The sequence below is a fragment of the Neovison vison genome, chromosome 2 (genome assembly GCF_020171115.1).
Source record: "Neovison vison isolate M4711 chromosome 2, ASM_NN_V1, whole genome shotgun sequence".
NCBI lineage: Eukaryota > Metazoa > Chordata > Mammalia > Carnivora > Mustelidae > Neogale > Neogale vison.
This window is the reverse complement of record NC_058092.1, coordinates 148,492,216-148,498,215: the sequence shown is the minus strand read 5'-3', so window position 1 is coordinate 148,498,215 and position 6,000 is coordinate 148,492,216. Positions and strand designations below refer to the sequence as shown.

General features: G+C 41.8%; 1 protein-coding gene across 2 annotated transcripts in view; it reads right to left on the bottom strand.

Moving 5' to 3' along the window:
• Nucleotides 1–846: 846 nt before the first annotated feature.
• RAB4A (RAB4A, member RAS oncogene family) overlaps nt 847–6,000 on the bottom strand; it is a 46,109-nt gene continuing 40,955 nt past the window's right edge. For both annotated transcript variants that reach the window (XM_044239282.1, XM_044239283.1), the window contains one exon: nt 847–2,509. The gene's annotated coding sequence lies outside the window, so the exon portion shown is untranslated. The remainder of the gene's footprint in view (nt 2,510–6,000) is intronic.

The following is a 6,000-nucleotide window of genomic DNA, read 5'->3' as shown; positions in this document are numbered from 1 at the left end:
GAAAATGTATACATAACATTTACTAGACTAGAATATAATAACATATATTTGTCTTTTTGTTTGTTTGTTTGTTTTTATTATGTTTTATATTTGGTTTTTGTCCCCGATTCCTGGCACAGAGCTCCTAAAACCCCTGACACTTCCTGTGATGGGCTGTGTTCTGTTAGTCACAGAGTGCCCCCGCTGAGCACGCTAGGGCTTATGCTAATGAGGCGACTGAAGATGGGGGCCCCTGAGCCTCAGGCGGAAACTGGTCACCAGAGAAAGACCAAATCATTGGAGGGGCTGGAACTTTCAGCTCCACAACCTCAACTTGGGAAGGACTGGGGGGCAGGCTGGAACAGGGCTTGATGAGTTTCCAGGCTGATGAACAAGAACACATCCTTGACTAGGAAGCTGGTGCACCCCAAATTCCAGGGGCACAGGGGCTCCTGGGCTTGGGACCCTTCCAGCCCCGGCCCCATGTATCTTTCCATCTGGTGGTTTGCCAGTAACCTTTGCGATGAATCAGCATTCTAGCAAGTAAATGGTTTTTCTCAGTTCTATGAGCTATTCTAGCAGATGAATCAAACCCAAGCAAGGGGTTGTGGGCACCTCAGATTTCTAGATGGTCGGAAGCACAGGTACCTGCTCACTCGTGGTGCCTGAAGCGTGCGTGTGTGCAGAGGGGCAGGGCAGACCACGCCCGGACCTGTGCCGGCTGCGTTATCTCCGGGTGGATAACCTGGGACCCAGGGGCTGGGATTTGTGCAGAACGGAGAACTGGCGGAGGACACTCCACCGGCCAACACTCAGTTCTCCTCCTCCTCCATTTCTCCCGAAGGCCTTTATTAAGAACCACCATGGTTTGGTTCTCCAGCAACTTTTATTGGTCAGAGGATGTGGAATTATATGCAGTACCTGTGGTTTCATGAATAGGCTCATTTATAAACCAACTTCACATTCATTTAAAAAATTCCTGCTTTTGAATAAATGATGTGTAGAACAGACATGCTCCTGTCCCAGGCAAAACGCGGCTCAGACGCAAGCGGCCCACGGAACTGTCATAAATGCGACACTGCATCCAATGATCTCCCAGCCCGGTCCACGGAGTAGCTCAGTCTCAGAGTCTGCGTCATATTCTGACTTTTCAAAAGAAAATATCCATGGCATTGGAAAAAAAAAAGCAAAATGGAAGTACCTAAAACAGATACGTACTATTTTCCTCCAAATCCACCTTCCAGAGTCTGTGGCGCCGCTGTGCTCTGTTGACTCCATCAAACAATAAAAGCGGTGGGCAGCTTCTAACAGAAAGGCAATGAAATCTCCCAGTCTGCAGCTAAAAGTCACAGTGAAAGAACATACTGAAGGTGAAGAATGCTTTTTAACCTTTTAGCCTTAAATAACACTGTATTCCAACTTTAAAGAAAAGTTCTATTATATGCTTTTTGCATTGACATTTTAAAATATCAGAACAAGTCTTTGTAATACAATATATATAATACTTCAATACACCGTAGGTGAATTAAAAACATGTCAACTTGATAACCGTAGTAAGGCATTTAAGTATTCAGCGAAAGCTATACAGAAATTTCTTAATGAGTGGTATTCCTTTAATATTGACTTGATTTAGTGGGTTTCCTTAAAACAAACACGAAACAATAAAAGACTTAAAAAAGAGGCAGTGACATCATACACTGAATCCCAGGAAAAGCACAGTTAACAAACAATGTCTTCCAGCGGGGGACCATCAAGAGCAGCAAACCAGAAACACGGGAGCAGCCCCAGATTACACCGTCCGTCACGCTTACGAACAGCCAAAAGCTTAACGGATCTCCCAGTCTGGCGCCTAAAACACAGCGGGTCCTCAGGCTATGCTTCCCGAACTGGTTTGGATGAAAAAACTTTAAAGTCGGCAGAGTACTGGACAGTGTAAAGTTCATGGAAACACTCCATGTTTCATTTTACCTCCGTGTGGGGGTAACTACTGGTCTAGCATTTCAAGGGCAGATGACGGAGACACTTGGCGGACGGTGGCAGGAGGAGTGACGTCAGAGCTGCGCTGGCCACCGAGGCCAGAGTCTGTGAGTGTCAGGTCATAAATGTAACCAGCTGTGCGCGACACCCGACGTGATGACTCAAGGACACCTCACCACTAACATATGATTAAGAACAACAACATCTTAGACTGCACTTAGGGCAACATTCTACCATGCCCGACGTCAGATACCATGCTGTGGAGACGTGATTCGCTGGAGCATATATACGGCACACAGGATTGCAACCAAAAGTGAAAGGGAAATATGGAGCAGAAAATCTTTACATACATGTATACACCTCACAGGACCGTCCATTTAATGAGATTTATTACTATCAGATTTGCTGTGCCACATCTATGAGCTTGCGTAACACCCTGGATCATTTTTCTTCACACAAACATCTACTTCTGTTTAAAGTAGAAAAAGATGGTGGTAAAAAACTTCTTCTTCAAGGTCCAACAACTGTGTCCCAAGTACCACTGTATGAACACCTAAAAAATATTAAGAACAATTTAGAAATATGCATAACTATAAATGTACAGACAAACATAGCTTGAAGTCCCACAGGGACTCAGTGAATGTATCTTCCAACTTCACTTAAACCTACCTAAACCTGTTAGATAATGTGGTAGGTATGTTAAAAAAGTCCACTGCTGTAAATGGGAAAAAGAAAGCTTTAGAAAGGTAAAATCTCCATTTGCAAGTTTTATAAATAAGCCTTCTATTTTAGCAACAGACACATTTAGACTTCAACTTACCCAAAAGTCTCCTTATGGATACAAAGGCAGAAAAATCTCTATCCCAATTACTCCCTCCACTTACCACTCACCCTTTCGTTCTGACCAAGAACCTAAAGATTTCCTATAAAGCTTAAATTCTTTCAAGCAGAACATCTTTTCTAATTGGTAGAGTTTAATTGACCATTTCCTGTTTGATCTGTTCTTTACTCATTTTCTTCTTCTGCCTTCTTTTTGATTAGTTAGCTTAATTATGTGTTACTCCATGTACATTCCTATGTTCACTCATTAGCCAAAACTTTTGTCCTGTTATTTTAGTGGTTGCTTTAGGACTTTTTTCTTATGAAGATTTTGTGTTTTTCTTATGAAGATTTTTTATTTTTATATTTTCCCATACGCCTCTGCCCACACACGTGCAGAGCCTCCCCCGTTATCGACATCCCAGACCAGGGAGGTCCGTCTGTTAGGACTGATGGCTCCACTAACACACAATCGTCATCGTCACCCGAAGTCCATTATTTACACCGTGGTTTCCTCCAGATGCTGGACAAATACACAGTGACAAGTGTCTATCATCATGGTATTATGCAGGGTATTTTCACTGCCCCAAATATCGTCCATGCTCTGCCTATTCACTCCTCCCATCCTCAACCTGACAACTACTGACCTAGTTGTTACTGCCACAGTTTGGTCTTTTCCAGAATGTCAGTGTGGGGACACGCAGGACGGAGCCTTTTCTCCAGATGGCGTCATTCACTTAGTAACGTGCTCTCACAGTCCTCCACTCTCTCATGGCTTGATAGCTCATTTCTTCTTAGCACCGAATAACTGCACTGCTTGGATGTACACAGGTTAGTCTATCCATTTGCTGAAGACCATCTGAGATGTTTTTAAGTTTTGGTAATTACGAATAAAGCTGCTATAAACATCCACGTGCAGATTTTTGTGTTTTCTTTTCTTTTCTCTTTTTAAGCAGGCTCCATCCTCAACATGGGGCTTGAACTCATGACCTTGAGAGTAAGAGTCACCAGCTCTACCAGCTGAGCCAGCCAGGCACCCCAGATTTTGGTGTTTGCACCTCCTTTCAGTAAATACAGAAGCAGTGAGCCTGCTGGGTCATGTTTACAGAGTGTGTTTACTTTGTGAGAAGCTGATCCACGGTCTTCCAAGGTGGCCGCACCATTCTGCCCTCCCACCAGCAATGAGTGACCGTTCCGACCACTCCACATGCTTGCCAGCATCCGTTGGTGTCCGTGTCTAGTATTCTGGCCATTCCATTAAGTGTATTGTAGTGGTATCTCACTGTTGCTTTCATCTGCATGTCCCCGACGACGATGCCTGCAGTATCTTCATATACTCGCTGCTGTCTACAGTGTATGCCTCCTTCGGTGAGGCGTCCGCTATAGTGTTTGGCCATTTTTCTTATTAAGGTGGAAGGGTTCTTTGTCTATTTGGATAATAATCCTTTATTAGATGTCTCTTAGGAATATTTTCTCCCAGTCTGTGGCCTGTCTTCTCTATCTCTCCTCGTCTTTCTTCAAGCAGAAGTCTTGTATCAGCTTATCAATTACGTCTCCCATGGATCATGCCTTTGGTGTTGGTTCGAAAAAGTCACTGTCATACTCAAGGTCCTCTAGGTTTCTTTCCTATGTTATCTTATAGGAGTTGAAGAGTTTTATGTTTTACATTTGGGTCTATGATCCATGTTGAGTTAATTTGTGTGAAGGGTGTAAGGCAGGTGTCTAGATTTTTTATTTTTTTTTTAATGCAGATAGCCAGTTGTTCCAGCGCCTTTTATGGAAAAGACTATCTTCACTCCATTACCTTATCTGTGTTCCTTCATCAAGTGACTATACTTATGTGGATGTATTTCTGGGCTCTCTATTCTGTTCCAGTGATCTGCTTGTTTTTTCTTTCATCGATACCAAACGGTCTTGACGACCACAGCTGGACAGTGTCTTGAAGTCCAGTAGCCATAGTCCTCCAACTTTGTTGTTCTTCCATCCTGTCTTGGCTCTTCTGGGTCTCTTGCTACTCCATAAACTGTAGAATCAGTTTGGTCTTCCTCATATAGATCTTGTACATATTTTGTAGGAATCATACCTAAGTATTCGCTTTTTTGAATGCTAATATAAACAGTATTGATTTCAAACTGTACTTGTTTATCAGTGGTACACAGGAAAGTGACTGGCTTTGTACACTAACCTTGTATCCTGCTATCTGACCTTGCTGTGTAACTGCTTAGGCAGGAGTCTGTGGATTCTTTCAGATTTTCTACATTATAGATAACCAAGTCACTGTGAACAAAGACACTTTCTTCCTTCCCTATCTGTATTCATTTCCTCTTCTCATCTTCTGCGTTAGCTAGAAATTCCAGTACAATGTTGAAAAGGACTGGTGAGGGGACATCCTTGCCTTGTTCCTTTCAATAATGCGAAAGCTTCAGGTTTAATGTTAGTGGTAGTTTTCTGTAGATATCCTTTAACAAGCTGAGGAAATTCCCCTCTATTCCTAGTTTACTGAGAATTTTCATCATGAATGTGTATTGGATTTTGTCAAAGGATGTTTCTCTTGACAGGATCATATGATTTTTCTTCTTTAACCCATTCATGTGATGGGTTTTGGAATGGTGAGCCAGCCTTGCATACCCAGAAGAAATCCCACTTGGAAGTGGTTTATAATTTTTTTTGTACATTGCTGGATTTAATTTATTAATATCTTATTGAGGATTTTTGCATTTATATTCATGAGAGATATTGGTCTGTAGTTTTCTTCTAATGTCTTTGGTTTCAAAATTAGGGTAATACTGGCCTCATAGAATGAGGTAGGCAGCATTCCATCTGCTTCTCTCTTGTGAAAGAGACTGTAGAGAAATGGTATAATTTCTTCCTTAAATGTTTGGTAGGATTCACCGGTGAACCCACCTGGGTCCGGTACTTTCTGTTTTGGAAAATTATTAATCACAGGTTCAACTTCTTTAATAGATGTAGACCTATTTAAGTGGTCTATTTTTTCTTGAATTTTGGCAAATCATGTCTTTTAATTAATTGGTCTAGTTCATCTACATTATCCAGTTTGTGGGTATAGAATTATTCATAGTGTTCCTTTATTTCCTTTTAATGTCCGTAAAACCTGCAGTGATGTCCCCTCTCCCATTTTTGATATTAGTAATTTATGCACCCCCTTTTCTTAATTAGTCTGGTTATAGGTTTATTGATTTCACTGATCTTTTCAAAGAATTAGCT